Here is a 15,980-nt window from a genome sequence, read left to right on the forward strand (position 1 = left end):
ATGGTCAGAATGCATGGGCAGAAGAGGGGGCGGACTTTTAATTCGTGTCCTGGGTCTTGGGGCAGTGCTGAAACAGAATGTAAAAGTCCCTGTAGATGCTACAGCATGACTTATCCAAGGACACACAACCAGTGAGCAAGGAATGGAGCCCGGGGCTCAGGACCCATGTCCTGTGGGCTAGCATCCATGCCACAGTTTCTGTACAGCTAACTGCCCAGGACCACTGCTGTTTTCTCCCTAGATGGACTGTGGGCTTCATGGATACGTCCAGATCCTTCCATTCCCCAACCACTCTGCTCAGAGTGAGTATTCAGTCAAGAGCACACTGTTTAACATTTTCCCAGAGAATGTTCCAGCACAGACTTCTTTTCCTACTGTAGATTATTTTCAAAGACTTGTTCTTTGAGTAATTGGCCCTACCATGTCTCTCTGATGCCTGTGCTTCAGCTTGGGCTATACCACCAGGACACTGTCTTAAGCCCCGACGTTCTGGGTAGCAGTGGGCCAGCCAAGGGCAGTAGCAGGAGAGATCTACTTGTAGGTGTGTTCATAGCCTCCTGAGCAAAGCCTCAAACTGGAGTATGACCAGGCAGAGTAGATGGCCTTGGCAAGGGAAGAAGTTTGGAGAGCTCCACGGTTGTTGAGAAGCAGGTACTGGGAACTCTGAGGTCCCATAGAAAGGAAGAGGAGGTCACTTTAAGAGTAAAAATGTGGCAGTTCTAGGCTCTATTTTATTCAGCCTCAGAGTATTGGACTGCAATCCTACCTCTTGCTCCCATAGAAGAGCATGTCCTCACAGCAGGTTACAGGACACTTGGGATTGATGTCCATGGCAGCAGAGAACCTAAGCTTTTCCTGAGCTCTTTAAGGGCTTCTCTCCTTTGCTGTGTCCAGTTTGGAGCTTCCAGCCAAGAGCTGGAAGGGTGGTGGGCTTACACATAACAGGATGGGCTGGAAAGGTAAGCACCTAAACCAAGTGAACTCAGTGTGCGCACACTGGGGAAACAGTCTGTCTTGCCCCCCTTTAGACTTCCTGTCTCTAGCCCCTTTGACCTCTGTTTCTCCATCTCCAAAGGTGGGCCAATTGGATAAGGTCAGTGGTTTTCCATCTCCTTTTCCAAAAGCAACCTATTCACATAGCCGATGAAAAACAGATGCGGTGGCCACTACTCCAGATGCAGGGAGGGCCAAGCTCCACCTGCGTAGCTGTGCCCTGCCAGCTTCTGAACAGAGCCCTGAGGGGCTGTAGATGTCATATCTGCCATGTGCCCAGCACTCACTGGCCAGAGTTCCTTCTTAGCTCAGGGCCAAGCCTCCTTCCTTGGGTAGTTTAGTCTCTCCACTTTCTTTTCTCCCTCCCCTTCTTTTCTCCCCGACCCCTCACTTTTTCTATTTGGAAAGTTTGACTTTTAACACCATAGGTTATCATGGGGACAGGTGCTTGGGGCCAGGAACTGCCTGAGATGGGTAAGCCAAGGACTCTCACATACACGTCTTAGTGGTGTATGTCTTACCCCACCTCTGCTCTCAAGAGGAAACCCCTCTTCATTCCTGGCTCTACACTGGGATGTGTAGCTGTGAGCAAGCCAGTTAGTGTTCATAGGCTCAGTTTCTTCATCTACACAGTGGACCAGACAGTACTTAGGGGTTAGGTTAAAGAGCACATGAGAACAAGATACTGCTGAGCAACAGTGACATTGTGCTCAGGAGGGCAGTGGTGGGGAAGGGACAGGGGTGACCAGGATCACTGAGAGTGGAATGAGTGAGAGATTGGGACATCAGGAAAGTTTGCTTGATTCAAAATGGGGGGGGGGGAGGTACACACGTGTGTTTGAGCACATGCATGTATGTGTCAACATATGTGCTAAGTTACCCCTGGGAGGTCAAGGATAACTTGTAGGTCCCTTCCACCATGTTGGTCCTGAGGATCAAACTCAAGTTAACTTGTTAGGCTTACAGCAAGTGTCTTGACGAACTGTGCTATTTGACCAACCCAAAAACAGATTTTGATTGAGCCTGGAATGATGGTACCTGCTTGTAATTTCAATATTCAGGAGGTTGAGTCAAAAAGGATCATGAGTTTGAAGCCAGCCAGCTAAACTACTTTGAAACCCTGTTTCAAAAAGCAAAACAAGATGACAGCCCTTTTTTAAAGTGCCAAGTATAAACTTCTTAATTAGATCAACAAAGATGATACCTCATGGGCCTTTACAATAGACCCCAGTTCATCACTGGCAAGGAAGTTGTCTAGTGCCCTAAACACTTATCTACCCTCTGCATGGGCACACCTAGTCACGGATGACTCAGAGTGCGGTTCTTGCGGCATTGAGACAAATGAAGCCCAGTTCTGGGCTCCAGGAAAGACCAGCTGTTAGGGTTGGCATGGGGCTGAGTTTCCAGAGAGGGTCTTCCACTGCAGGCCATGCATCAGCAGTTACTGCCTTGGGCAACCAGCATGGAAGTGTTTGGATGACTAAGGAAGATGAGGCTGGCCTCCAGTGGCTGTGGGTGAGAATTCCCTTTATAAAAGATGCCTGTGTGAGGTGCACAGAAAGGGATGCTCCCTTCAGTTTGCAGTCCACTGTTACATAGTCCTTACATTTGAGCCCATGCCTGTCCCTTTTTAAAAAAATAATTTTATTCATTTACATTTCAAATGATATTCCCCTTCACATACCCCCATCCCATCCCCCCTCTCCCCTCTCCTCCTTTAAGGGTGCCCCTCCACCCACTCATGCCTGTCTTAATTAGAGTTTTCCTTACTATGAAGAGATACTATGACCAAGGCAACTCTTATAATGGCAAGTATTTAATTGGGGCTGGCTTACAGTTTCAGAGGTTCAGTCCATTATTATCTTGGCAGGAAGCATGGCAGCAGGCAGACATGATGCTGTAGACAGAGCTGAGAGTTCTGCATCTTGATCTGAAGGCAGCAGGTAGAGGCTCCTTTCCACCCTGGGCAGAGCTTAAACATGGGACCTTAGAGCCCACCCCCACAGTGATAAACTTCCTCCAATAAGGCCACACCTCCTAATAGTGCCACTTCCCATGGGCCAAACATATTCAAACCACCACAATGCCCACAATGCCCAACCCTGAGCCCAAGCACCTCTAGTGTGGTGCTGTGGGTCTCGGGGATGACTGAATTCACCAGAGGTGATGAGGGTCACTGCTGGAAGTCTGAACTGAACTTGAACGTGTCCATACTATCTGAAAGAAGGCATTTCATGGGGAAACTGTGGAATGAGTCCCTCACATGGGAGGCACCAATAAAGAGAGCAGTAGAAATGCCAGTAGGAAGTGCATTGAGGTGGGCTGAGAAGACCCCTGCTCCCTGACAAGTATGTACATGGAAGGGTTTGATTTAGTAATCAAGTTCAGTTTGGCTTAGAGACCACTGCAGTGCTGATTCAATGTTAGACATAGGTCACATTTTGCCATCAGAGGGCCTCTGCTCTGAATAGGTGACCTCATTCTTGGTGGGTAGAACTATGGGTGAGAGGCCCAGGGCCGTCATAGAGAACTATGTCTAGGATCTGCATCTGAATTTATCAACTTTCTGGTTTGGAGGATGACTCCGTCTATGGAGCTGACCCTGCTCTGTAGGGTGTTCTCTTCTGACATTCCCTAGGATACAAAGGGTGCCTTCCTATGACCATCATGGAGCCGGGGAAAAAAAGTGGGCATAAGCCTTCTTGGCAGCTAGAATTCCCACGAATGTGCCAGTTCTCTCTCAGCCCTTTCCTGTCTTGTGATCAAGCCTAAAGCCTAGCCTTTCCCATCTGCCCGTCTACCAGAGACCACCACATGTAGCCTGAGCTACCCTAAGAGACTTCCCTTCCAATGTTGTTTTTTTTTTTTTTTTTTTTTTTCATGACTCCCACAAACTCTCTCTTAGGCCAGCCAGAATCCTCAAGCTGTATAAAAGCCATTCCTTAGGGACCAGGGATCAGTAGATGTATAGATTATCCTGGGGTTTTTTGTTTGTTTCTCCAGTGTACCTGCCAGAGAAAGCTTTCCTAGGATCTGGGCTCCCCTCCTGAAATGAAATGGATGCAGCTTGGTCATCGAAAGAGTGGGTTATTGTAGTGGGCTCCTCTGTCCAGCCTGAAGTGGGGGGCACAGAAGAGTCCATTGTAAGAGTCCTGTATTCTAAGGAGGCGCTCAGAAAACCCTAAGCAGTCCACACCCTGCAGTGTGGGAGCAGGGATCACTACTCATAGGGCAGGAGAAACACCACTGAGTAAAGCAAAATGGGCCTATATGAACCAGATGCTGCCATTGCTATCAGGCCAGATAGTGGGTCAGCCCCAGATTCCCAGACAGGGAGCTCCTGGTTCATCCAGGCTACCTTAGAGGCTGCTGGTCTGCACTGCCTGATTTATTCCTGACCTCCGACAACCCTTCCTTTCTATACCCACTGATGTCATACCCTCTGCACATGTAGCCTGCTACAGTGACTACACTTGCCCTCAGAGATACCAGCCATCTTCACTGCCTTTCAGTGGGCTGTCTCGTTTTGCTCCCCCTGCATAGAGAAGTCTCCAGTGCTACCCCACCTAGTAGACCTATCTGCTCCCTTTCCCCCACTACTACCGTGTCCTCACCCCATCCTTGTCACTATCTTTATGTAGCCGACTGTGCCATTGGGCTGAAGGTGCCATTCACGCTGACATGCTCCGTTACGTACCCCATCCAGGGTTCAGCCTTTCTCTCCTCGGGTAGAGGATTGTCTTCTCCATTTAATAAACAAAGTGCTGGTAGGAACAGTGGCCCTGGGCACAGACGGTGCATGTACACATGCCAGGACTGGAGTAGCTGTCTGCTAAAGCACATGGCGTTCCAGTCCCAGGGACAGGAATCTCTGAGCGGAGCCCTCACATAGCAGCCTGGAGATGTCCCTGAGCCTCTGTCCTCCCTCAGCACTGTTGATACAGTGGCACAGCACAGGATCAGCTTCTGGGACCAGAAGTTGAAGCTCAAGTAGACTGCATGCTTTGGGGGACCCTAGGGTCTCTGTGCCTGGCGAAGGGAGACCTGTTCACTTCGTCTGGACTCAAAGAAACTGGCCATCATGTGCATAGTAGGAAAGTTGCCAGATGCAGTGTTACACAGCCACTGCCCACAGTAGTGAGGCAGGTGAGTGTCGGCAAGGCTGGAAGTCAGGACTCTAAAGGAGCATTTGTTCTAGTCCAGCTCAGAAGGATGGCAGAAGTAAGAGCCCATGAGAAAGGAACCAACAAAGAGCTGTAAGAGACCATTGGGGCCACATGGTCCTCCAGGTATCTCAGCTAGCAGTACCTTGGGCACAGTCCAGCTCTGTCATCTGCAACTTAGCTTCACAAGACCAGAGGCTCACCCCACTTAAGCCGTGAGTGCCTACATATGCCATTAGCCAGGTAAGCTAGAGACTAAGTCTACGTTACCCCAGGAGACCTGTAGAGGCTGGTCAGGATGGCCTATCACCTGAGTCTCTATGGCTGCTAGAGAGCTGCCAGAGCCCCCAACCTGAGGCATTCAGGATGCCCTGAGATGGATAAGTGGCTGTCTCCAGGGTAACGTAGAGGTCCATACCTCCTAATATTCATGTGTGTTATGAGCAACTAAGACCCACAGGATTCTACCGCTTAGGTGGTTAACAAGTACCAGAAAGCTCAAAGCTTTCTGAAGCTCAGAAATTTCTCAAGGATATAATATAGGCAAGGCATGCCAACCTGATGTCATGGGGTTGTCACTTGACACTCCAGCATGTACTCAAAAGCATCCATCTGGTGAGAGGAACAAGGGTGATGCTTATCCTGTGAGAAATATTGCACTGGGGCTTTGCTGGTCATCCGTCAGCTAGAGTTGATGATGTCTCTAGAGTGAGTTGGTTGGTACAAGCCTGGGGTTGGAGTACAGGACACCACATGGTGTATAAACAGGGTTTAAGAGGCCAGTGCAAGATAGGTAGTAGCTCACATCTACAATCCCAGCAGTCAGAGGTGGACGCAGAAAGATTGTCTTGAGTTTGAGGCCAGCTTGGACTACAGTGAGACCTTACCTCAAAAAACAGGGTTAGGTGGGTATGCCCAGACCTCTAGAGCCCAGCTGGGAATAGATGTTCTCGCAGGGCCGTCCTTCTTGAAAATTTGGTTGTTCCACTCTTAGCAACCCTATACCCCTGACTCCTGCAAGTTCTTATGTACTGTAGGCGTCTCCGCTGCTGTGACAGTCGGGTACTGGGCCTTCAGGCCACTCGGCACCCTTCTCCAGTGAGCCACGTGTAAGAGAGCTGTCTGTGGCAGGGCAGGCATGCTCTGCTGGAGAGCAGGTGTTGTGGTGGGCCTGGAGGCCTCCTGGATACTGCCTTCCAGACCGTTGGACACAGCACTGGTCACACTTCCTGGTGGAGGTGAAGAGCACATGTGCTCAGCTTCCTTTGCTCTGACTTGATCTTTCAGGAAGTTGAAAAGGTGTGAAGTAACATCATGAGTTACATGAAATACAAGTGGTTATGATGTCTGCTCCAGCATTTGGAGACCACTGTAAGGGCTGGCCAGGTCTGCGTGATAGGTTCCAAGGTTAGAGCTGTGTAACTGCCAGTGCTCAGACTGTCAGAGCACAGTAGCCGTGTGGATGCTGTGAGGCTGACGTGTGTGTGTGTGTGTGTGTGTGTGTGTGTGTGAAGGAACCTCTAAGAGCCCAGGTCCCCAGCAACAAGCCCATTGCTAAGCAGGAAAGTCATCTTCCAAGGGCAGAAAACTGGTTTATTCTCTAGGTTGAGAGGAAGGGGGCCAGACCCAAGCTTGTTTGGGGTGCTGGTAGGCAGAGGCTAGAGTAAGGCAAATGGATACTAGCCAGCTCAAGGAGTAGGCTAAATGTGGTGATTCACTAGGTGGGTGAGGCCTTTAGGAGTGTGGGAAGGGGAAATGCGTGGAGGCAGTTTCTTCTCTTCCTTGGTGCTCTCTTCTACTTGGGCAGGAAGAGCAGTCAGGAATTGGTGGATAGTTCCTGTACAGTCTTCTTCACTAGGTTGATGATCCCCTATGCAGATCAATGCTGTAGGTGCCGTGCAAAGCTGCCCACAGGAGTTGGGTACCTGCTCTTGAAATGCAAAGGTTGGGGGGGGGGGTCTTCATTTACCTGGCCCAGTTGCACACCCTGTGAGAAAATAGATGGCTTCCCTCTGGAGAGCTCACTGGAGACCATGCCATCTTTGTTGTGCTTTCTTTGAGAATGTTACTCCAGAAGTCTTCTAGTCCCTACTGACAGCTCTAGTGTGGCCCTCCTACAACTTATGATTCTACCTTCCACCAGGCCACTGTGTGGCACAAAGGGGGGGAAGGGTGTTGTTCACACTGGAGACCCATTGCAGATAGAAGATTGCCCATGCATGCTGCCGTTGGACATTGCCATCCTGCCTCCAAAACTCACCTCCCCGTCCCACAGCGTACTGTGCCAAGCAAAGGCTGTGTACTAGATACCCCTCAGCCGGTGGGCAGCCTGGTGTCACTGAACCCCTGGTGGCTAGGCCGAGGACCCCACCAGGATTGGCCTGCAAAAGTCAGTTATCCTGCCAAGCAACTGCTGGGGGACCGTCCGACTCTTGCCTGCCCCGCCCCGGCCCGCCACGAGCAAGCCTCCGCGGCCATGGCCTGGCGCCCGCACTAGCTCTCCTGCACAGATGCCACCGGGGAGCCGGCGGGTAGGAACTTGCCCGCGGCCGAGGGTGGGGATTGGGCGCACGACCACCTCACTTCTGCCTCCCTGGCTCTCTGCTTTTCTGCGCTAAGTTACCCCCGGGTGGGCTCAGGCAGCTGCCCCCGCCCCGGGCGCAGCAGGAAGCCCGAGGGCCGCGGTTTCCCTAGCGCCTCTACAGAGGAAGTCGCCGACGGTGGGTGCGGTGCCCCCCGTGCCCGGACTGGGCTGGCGTTCTACCGAACGTCAAGTGGGAGGCCAGACCGGCCTAGGTAGTGGCACGCGGGGGCGGCTGGCGCTAGTGGAGTCTGTACTGCGCCCGCCCAGCAAACCCAGGACAGCCCAGCCCGACCAAGCCCCGGGCCGGATCCCAGGCGTGGGTGTGCGCCTGCGAAAACGAAAGCTGCAACAACTTCGCGGCAGAAGGCGCTGACAGAAAAGCTGCGCGGTGCCGCTCTCGGGGATGGTGAGCGGGCCGCCGGGCGGGATGGGCAGCGGCGCCCGGGCGCGGTGCTTCCCTAGCTAAAAATAGCTGTTGTGCGGGGGCGGGAAGATGGTGCCAGTGCTTTGCAAGTGCGGTCCGGCTCGGAACATGGGGCCCGGGGTCCTAGCCACTCAGCTCTCAAAGAGTAGGAGGAGGGGTAGGGTTGGGGTAAGGGTCGTATGGACTGGGTGTGGGGCGCTGCTAGTTCCACACGCACAGGGGGCAGGGCTCGCTGCCAGGCTCTCCCCAAGCTCAGTTGTTTGTCGGTTCTGCTTTTCCCAGGAGGGGGGAGGGGAGGGGACCTAGTGCATGATTTGTCTCATTTGGCAGAAAAGGCTGGAAACGGCAGACGCCAGCTGCAGGCAAATTGCAGGCTTCCCCAGCCCCTGCCTGAGTCTGTTGAGGACTCATTACCTGTAATGGCAGGGGGAATCCCTTGCCCTCAGTAGCCCTGCCTGGACAGCCAGGACCTTGTGAGGCAGAACCGGGGGTGTTCCTGATAGCCGCTGCACTGTCCTGAGACCACAGATTACCTTCCATATGGTTCTGAGGCGCTCATTGAAGAAACTTCTGTCAGGAGAGGGAAGGGCTCTCAGCTTCCCTCCATCTTTAGCATGGAGCAGAAGTGCTGCAGGGCCCCTCTCTTGGCATCAAAAGGATGAGTAGCTTTTTTCTCTGGATTCCAACACCAAATCTCCTGAGCAGGAGGGGGTGCCAGAGGGAGCCCTTTGTACATGAGACCATGGGTGCTACCCAGCTGACTAGCAGCATCCTTGATGCTCTTGGAGATGTCCTGGGGACAGATGTGGTGTAATAGTAAAGAGCTGGTGGAGAGTTGTGCTGTAGCCTCAGCTTCCTGCTGCTTGCAGGCTCACAAAGGAGCTAGTCTCTTCAGAACAAGAGAGTGAAATCTGATGTGGGGGCCGCTGGGCAGACACCTACAAATTGTTTGCCCTGAGAGCTGGTTGACACTGGGAGCATCTCTCTACCCTGCTCACACACCTCTCCAGGTCGTCTTGTGAGAGTGGTTTGTGTGAATTGATGGGCGACAGGTGCCACCCCAAGACTGGAGGATTCTGTGATACCCCCCACTCCCATCTGTGCTTGTCTCCTTGCATAGAATCATCCCCTGCTTCTTGGAGTTGGGTTGTTAATTTTGATTTGCTGGAGTCTGCACAGGTCTTTCTGCTTTTCTGGGGTAGAAGGAGGGGAGTTGCTGAGCTCTGCCCTGCTGAGGGACCATTACTCCAATGCTTAGCAGTAGCAGCCTGTTCCTACACCCTGTCTTCTGCTGTGTGACTGAAGTCTTACTCTCCCCTGTCCACCATTGTGCCCATGCCTAGAAGGACCACAGGGTTGTTAAAGGCATTCTATTCTAGACAGCCTTGCTCAGCCATTGTTCCATAGACCATCCCCCAACTGTATCAGCTGAGGCCCCACCCCAGGCATCCACCTGCTTCCTCCTCCTGCCTATTACTTTTTCCAGTCCAGCATTCTAAATAATGACCCTGAAAACTTTAGCTCAGATGTCAACCTGTAGCCCATGTACTATGGGATAAAAGATGTTGTCAAGGAGATGTTTTTGATGACATGGGAAATGCTTTTTTGGGCTCAGGATACCCCAAGTTGTAGAGCTGGCTCCAAATAAGTTTCCCCTGCCAACCCCCCCCCCAACCAACTTCCCCAGCTACTTGTTTCTCATTTCTGTCTTCTCAGCAAAGGTACAGCCTCCCACTCCTGTTTCCTCTGGCTTTGTCCAGGCACCATTCAAAGTGTCTGTTCCCCGGGTGGCTGGGATATTGCTGCACACCCCTTCTTTAAGAAAGTTGACGTTAGTGTTGTATGATTTCTGTTGAGTTTGCAGGTAGGTGCCATGGCTGGTGCACTGTTCTTATTTCCTAGGTTCCCGTGCTGGTGGGCTTTCTTTTCTTCAGGGGCTGTTCCTCCACCTGCCAGACTTTACCTCATAGATAATGAGCTCCTCAAAAGCAACACAACCCTATCTGCTCTCCTATAACAGCTCAGTGTTGTGTCCAAGGCTGAGGCCCTTGGTCTGAGGTCAAGAGCTAGAGGCAGTCTAGCTGGCCAGGTAGAGCCCATGAAGACCCCTTGAAAGGGAAGCCTGGATAAGGTGGAGAGGGGAAATTTTCCTACCATCTGCCTTGTAGACCCTCAGGCCAAGTGTTCTGGGTCTCCTCAAGTGCTATCTACAATCTATTGCTTTTTTCCTTATCAGTACCTTTGTGTGGTGCCCAGGTGGCTCCTTTACAACCTTTCTAGGTGCCCCCAGATGAGATCTTCCCTCTGCCCTCCTGCCTGGCCTGGTGCCCTACTGGGCGTGACCCTGAGAATGGCAAATCAGAACAAGTATCACATCTCAGTCCTGTGTGTGGCAGCAAGGAACAGCTGGAGAAAGCAACCAAGCCCTGGCAGGACCAAGGCTGAAGGCCATCTCCTGCAGTAAGCCTGCAGCACTCTGGGAGGCAGCTGCCTTGCAGGCCAAGCCTGCTGTGTGCTAAGACTGTGCTGGTTCTTAGCTGGTTAAGAAGTACATGGTTCACAATCCTGCCAGCTCTGTCCTTTGGGAGTTAGAAGTGAACCCATGAGGAGAAGCATTCAGGTGAGGAGCACAGACCCCTGCTTCCTGTCCCCTCTCACTGGACATCTCTGAGCAGGTTGTCTACACTCGGTTGTAGTCTCTGGGGGAAAATAATTAGTATCTTGGGGTATCTCTGCCAGTGTGGCAATAGAATGAAACTCTGAGCACCCCCACCCCTACCCCTCAGCCCTGTCTAGGCCATTTTCTAACCCCAACTTCTTTCCTTTCTGGCTTTTCCAGGCCTTCTAAGCATGTTCCCTTCTGTAGGTACTTTGTGCCTTAGTGAAGGAAGGGGTTCTAGGGGGATCTGTGACAGAAAGGTAGAAATCTCAGAAGAGCCACAGGCTGTGCTGTTACTGCAGAGTGTGCTGGGAGAACCGGATCTAAAGTTGAATCTCTGCCTGCTGGGCGTTTGGCTCTGGGATGAGTGAAGAGGCTGTGTTCAGCCGTCACATCGGGTATTGAGTGCGGAGGTCTGTGTGGATGAGCTCGCCTGTGTACACTAAGGCCCATGGTGGGTGTGTGCGAGTCTGGGTCCCTCAGGAATACGCTCCCCGACCACAGTATGTGGGGATGTTATGAGATGGGAGCACAGACAGCCTAACCAGCCAGAGTGCTCCACGCCTACGGGAGCCACTGCTGTTTGCTCCCTCTGTGTTCTACGCACCAAGATTGCCATTAGTGGAAGGCAAAGGCTTGGGAGCCTCCTGGCCAAGCCTACCCTCCCACAGTGCTCTTCAGTCCTCTGAGTAGACGAGCGTCTGTGAGTGCTACCACAGGCTCACACTACCTCCACACACAGCTCTCTGAGCTTCAGAAACCCTGAAAGCAGCCACCATGGCCCAGCTCCATGTACCCAAGACCCATCCTGCTGTGAGGTGCTGTGCCTGAAGGAGTCCTCCATAGTAGTGAGAGGCCACAGCAGGCTGTGGGGAGGGTTTGGGAACTTACGTCCAACCTTCAGCCATTGTCTGGGACCCCATAAATTATTCAATTGTTAGTGTGTGTTTCAGTGACTTCATCTGTCAAGGAGCCCAGAACCACTCTAAGGAGCAGAGATGGGCTGAGATGCTTGCCGTGAAGTACTTGGCTTATAGGAGAAACTTGAGTACAATGTGGTATTTGGAAGTACTCTAGGGCTGCTGGAAAGGCCCAACTGCCTACAGCACAGTACTCTGACCCAGCATTATCCCCAGCCACACTGACCACCAGGGAGCCAAGTCTTGATGACACCACAGCCCAGGAATCCAGTGAGGCTGACTAAGGACAGTGTGCATGCCTGCAGGTATGTGCAAACATAGTCCTGCAGAGAGACTCCTGGTAGTGTCCTGGTGCTCTGATTCCCATGATGCTGCTAGCTTTTAAATCTGTGTCCCTGCTCTGGCCTGTCCCTCAGAACTGGACATGAGCTCCTCTACAGACTTCCATCTGCTTTCCGCCAGGCCTTCTCTCAATTAGAGCCCTCCTGCTCATGTCTTTGTGCTAGCCCAGTTCAAACTGTAACAGCTGCTAGAGTTCCGTGCCTTTCTCTTCTGGGCTTTGGGCTGGGTGCTGTGCAGCCTCTGCTTAGTCCCACATCTTCTCCCTTGTGAGCTGTGCTGGAGACAGAACAATTTGTCCTGTGAGGCCCTCTGATACCTTCTCTGGAAGCAGGTTTGGTGGGGCAGTTAGGGAAAGATGAATTCTAGTTTGCCTCCTTTAGAGAGGGTTGTGCCCAGTCCATCCTGGAGCTGTAAACACAAAAGGCAGATTCTGCTCAGCTCAAGCAGAAGGCGTAGTTGGCTTGTTTTCTACCCTGCTGGCTCATGACTCTGCCCTTTCTCAGTATAGCTATCTCCAAAGGCCAGCTTGGTGGCCACAGGACACCCCCCTCCCCTGCCGCCTACCCAGGTTTCTCCATCTGTATGTAGCCCCATGCCGAGAAGGCAAAGCACTGTTCCCAAGAGCTCCTGCTAGTTTACCTGCTAGCTGCATGCCCTTGGAAGAGAAAGGATCTGTCCAGGAAACAGAGGCGATGATACCCAGTAAATTCAAGAATCTGTGGAACATGTGAATGAACATAAGGAGTGAATGAGCCAGGCCTTGCCCAGCAAGTGTCTTTCAGCAAGCCTGTCTCCAGGAGAAGGCCAAATGAAGCTGGAGCAGGGCAGCTGCCAGTGCTGGACTTGAAGCCTCTGCAAGCTCTTTGGGCTGTTTGTCAGGGTGCCTGCACTTTCTTCTGCTTTTCTTGGAACTTGCCTCATTCTTTCTGAAATGAGTACCACTGTGTTATCAAAGGAGGTGAGGTAGACCGTGCACTGGAAATGAGACCCAGATACTGAGAACAGAGACCTTTACTAATAGACCTTTCCTGTTGGGAAGTAGGTGTCCTTAAGAACTTAGGGCTTATGTTGTTTTCTTCCTCCCCTGGTACTGAAGGTGATGCCATTGCTGTCTTGTGCCTTACCTGCCTGACAGGCCTGTTATAGCCCCCAGAGGGTCTGGCTCCTCCTACCCCTACTCTTGCCTGGGAAGGTGACTGCGTTGCTGTCCCATCGATTCTCAGCTTGGGGAATGAGAGCCTCACGGGAGCCCTGGCCTCCTGTGCCTTAAAGTCCGCCAATCTGTTCTGCTTCCCCGGCCAAGCACCAGCTATTACAGGTAGCAACCTCCTCGGCGCATTTTTCTGCCAGTGTGATGGCTTTCTCGTGGCTAGGTGGACTGCTCAGTGAGCACTGGTCAGAACCATCACATTGCCCCTGGCACTGGCTGCCTTTTAGGGGAGAGTCAGTTTATCTTCATGCAGTTCCCATGCTCCCCACAGGGCATCATATACACTTGGAGCTTGGAAGAGCTTTGTTTGCTGTGAACAGTTGTTTCTTTCCTGCCTCACGCATTTGAACATGGGAATTTTCAGGAGGTAGGGTAGTTACGATTCCCTGTACCCAGTAAAATGGGAGGCAGAAAGCTTTCAAGATGGATGCCGCACCTACTCTGCCAGGTTTGTGTCAGGTCCCTCAGTACCTAGAACTAAATCAGACCGACTGTGGCCAGGACCTCTGCCAGCCCCAAAGCCATCGTCTGAAAGGCTGGCCTCGAGTCATCTCCACTCTGTCACAGAACAGCAAGCCAGGGAGCTTCAGAGAAGGGGGACCAGGTGTCACATTTGGGCCTAGGAAAGTTGGCTGGGCAGAGGATGTGAAAGGACAAACAGAGGCTCACATGCATAGAATCCAAAGGACTCAAGGAAGTTAGGCAGTTGAGGTAGACATTTTAAAATACACCAACAATACCTGGCTTGGTACACACTTTGTCACATGTCTCAAACAAGGACTAGGGATATAGCTCAGTGGCTTAACAGCACTTATCTAGCACACCCAAGGCCCTGTTGCCATTTGATGTTGGCTCAGTTCCTGGGTGGAGAGCAGCCCTGTGCAATGTAGAAGACACCGTTCTATTGATTGCAACCAGGTAGATAATAACTACCACCAGTGTTATCGCACATTTTTATTGATTAGCTCCAGTATGTATGATGGATTGGAGAGCTGGCATGCTAGTATCCAGAGCAGATGGGCATTGGAACCCAACCACCTTTAGCTGAGGCCCTCAGGACTCTTTCTCTGTTCTTCCTCAGCCTGCCTGTGTCTGCACTCCAGCACTACTTGCTGGCTTAGTGGCTGTAATAAACACTGGGGTGCAGGACTACTTCCCCTGCCTCTAACTGCTCCTAGAGGAATGTCCTCCCCATTCTAGTCACAACACCAGCCGGCACAGTTCAGAAGGGCAAGTGTAAATTATGGGGTTGAAAGGAGTTGGTATTTGAGACCGGCTTTCTCTGTGTAACCCTGGTTGGCTTAGAAATGGCTCTGCTGACCAGGCTGGCCTCAAACTCACAAAGCTCTGCCTCCTGAGCACTAGAACTAAAGGTGTGAGCCACCACAGCTGGCTCTGAATGCATTTCTGAGAAGTTTGACAGACCCTTTACCATTCTCAGGTCTGGAGAAAAGTATCTTCTGATTAACCTGGTTATCTAGGGCTTTGCACAGAAATTGGGGAGACATCTCTGAAGCTAGGTTGATTCTAGGCCTCTCCAAGGAAAGGGAGAAGATCTGGAGAGCGTCTGGCCACACCCAGGTCTCAGGGTGACTGGAGGCATCTCTCCCAACCATCCAGACTGAAGAGCTGCTGTAGCCAACTGTGGAGGTTGGTACAGGTGTGGAGGCTTCCCTATGAAGACCCACAAGGATCTTTTCCTCAAAGCTGTGGTATATCCACCCAAATCTGTGGCACTAGAAGGGTTATTCCTTGTCTCTGAGCTCTATCAGCTATTGTATGTCTGTGAAAAGCCATGTGAGAACTCCATGTATGATGTCTGGGGTGTGCCTTCTCAAGGAACAGAATCCCTCTCTCACCTCACACTGCTGAGCCATGAATATCTTAACGGCCACCATAGTCTATGTTAGGCTATCCTTAGTCCTAGAAGCAGAGAGGAAGGGCACCCTGGGGTCCTTGAAACACACACAGACACCAACCATGTGGATGTGGCTTTTTATAAACTGTTATAGCCATACAAGTGAGGAATATATAATTGTGTTTATTCTCTTGGGTGTGGATGTTCTCAACCTCTAGCCTGTTAGATGGGCCTTCTTTGAAGCCCAGGATGGAGGCTGTGGGGCCAAAGACTAAAGGGTGTTAAGCTTCCCCAGGCCTCATCAGCTGAGGGCGAAAGATGCCCTGCTCTTCCTCCCCCATCCTGGCCTTCTAGAGTATGGGTTTACACTTCTGTGGACCACTAATAGGCAGCGAGAAACCATGAGAGCAGAGCCCCACGTGCAGGCTACTGTAATCCCTGTGACTGGCACTTGAGAACCAGAAACCCCATAATTCAGCCTGTAGAGATCCAGGGCATGTGCTAGCTGGAGGTTCTGGGGGGTTGACTATAGGGACCCCACTGGGATCTGCTAGCTTCTTCCAGGCCACCGAGGTCCTATGTCAGGCAGGTCACAGGCTGAGTGTTTACACACCACTCCTTTGGCATCCATGTTATCCCTCCTATATCCCCCTGAACCCCAGTGTTGTTGAAAATATTTAGTCCCAATCCGGGGTTTCCACCCAGTCTTTAACCATTTAGTTCCTAATAAAAAACACACACAACCTTTACAATGAGCTTTAATCAGCACAAGGGCTGGGCAGATATCTACCCTCTATGCTATTATGTCCTATCTTCTGGCTGACACA

General features: G+C 51.7%; 1 protein-coding gene across 1 annotated transcript in view; it reads left to right on the plus strand.

Annotated features, from left to right (window-relative positions):
- CABIN1 (calcineurin binding protein 1) overlaps positions 1-15,980 on the plus strand; it is a 110,976-nt gene that overhangs the window by 82,822 nt on the left and 12,174 nt on the right. The gene's annotated exons all lie outside the window — the stretch shown is intronic.

The sequence above is a fragment of the Micromys minutus genome, assembly GCF_963924665.1.
Source record: "Micromys minutus genome assembly, chromosome: 25".
Classification (NCBI taxonomy): domain Eukaryota; kingdom Metazoa; phylum Chordata; class Mammalia; order Rodentia; family Muridae; genus Micromys; species Micromys minutus.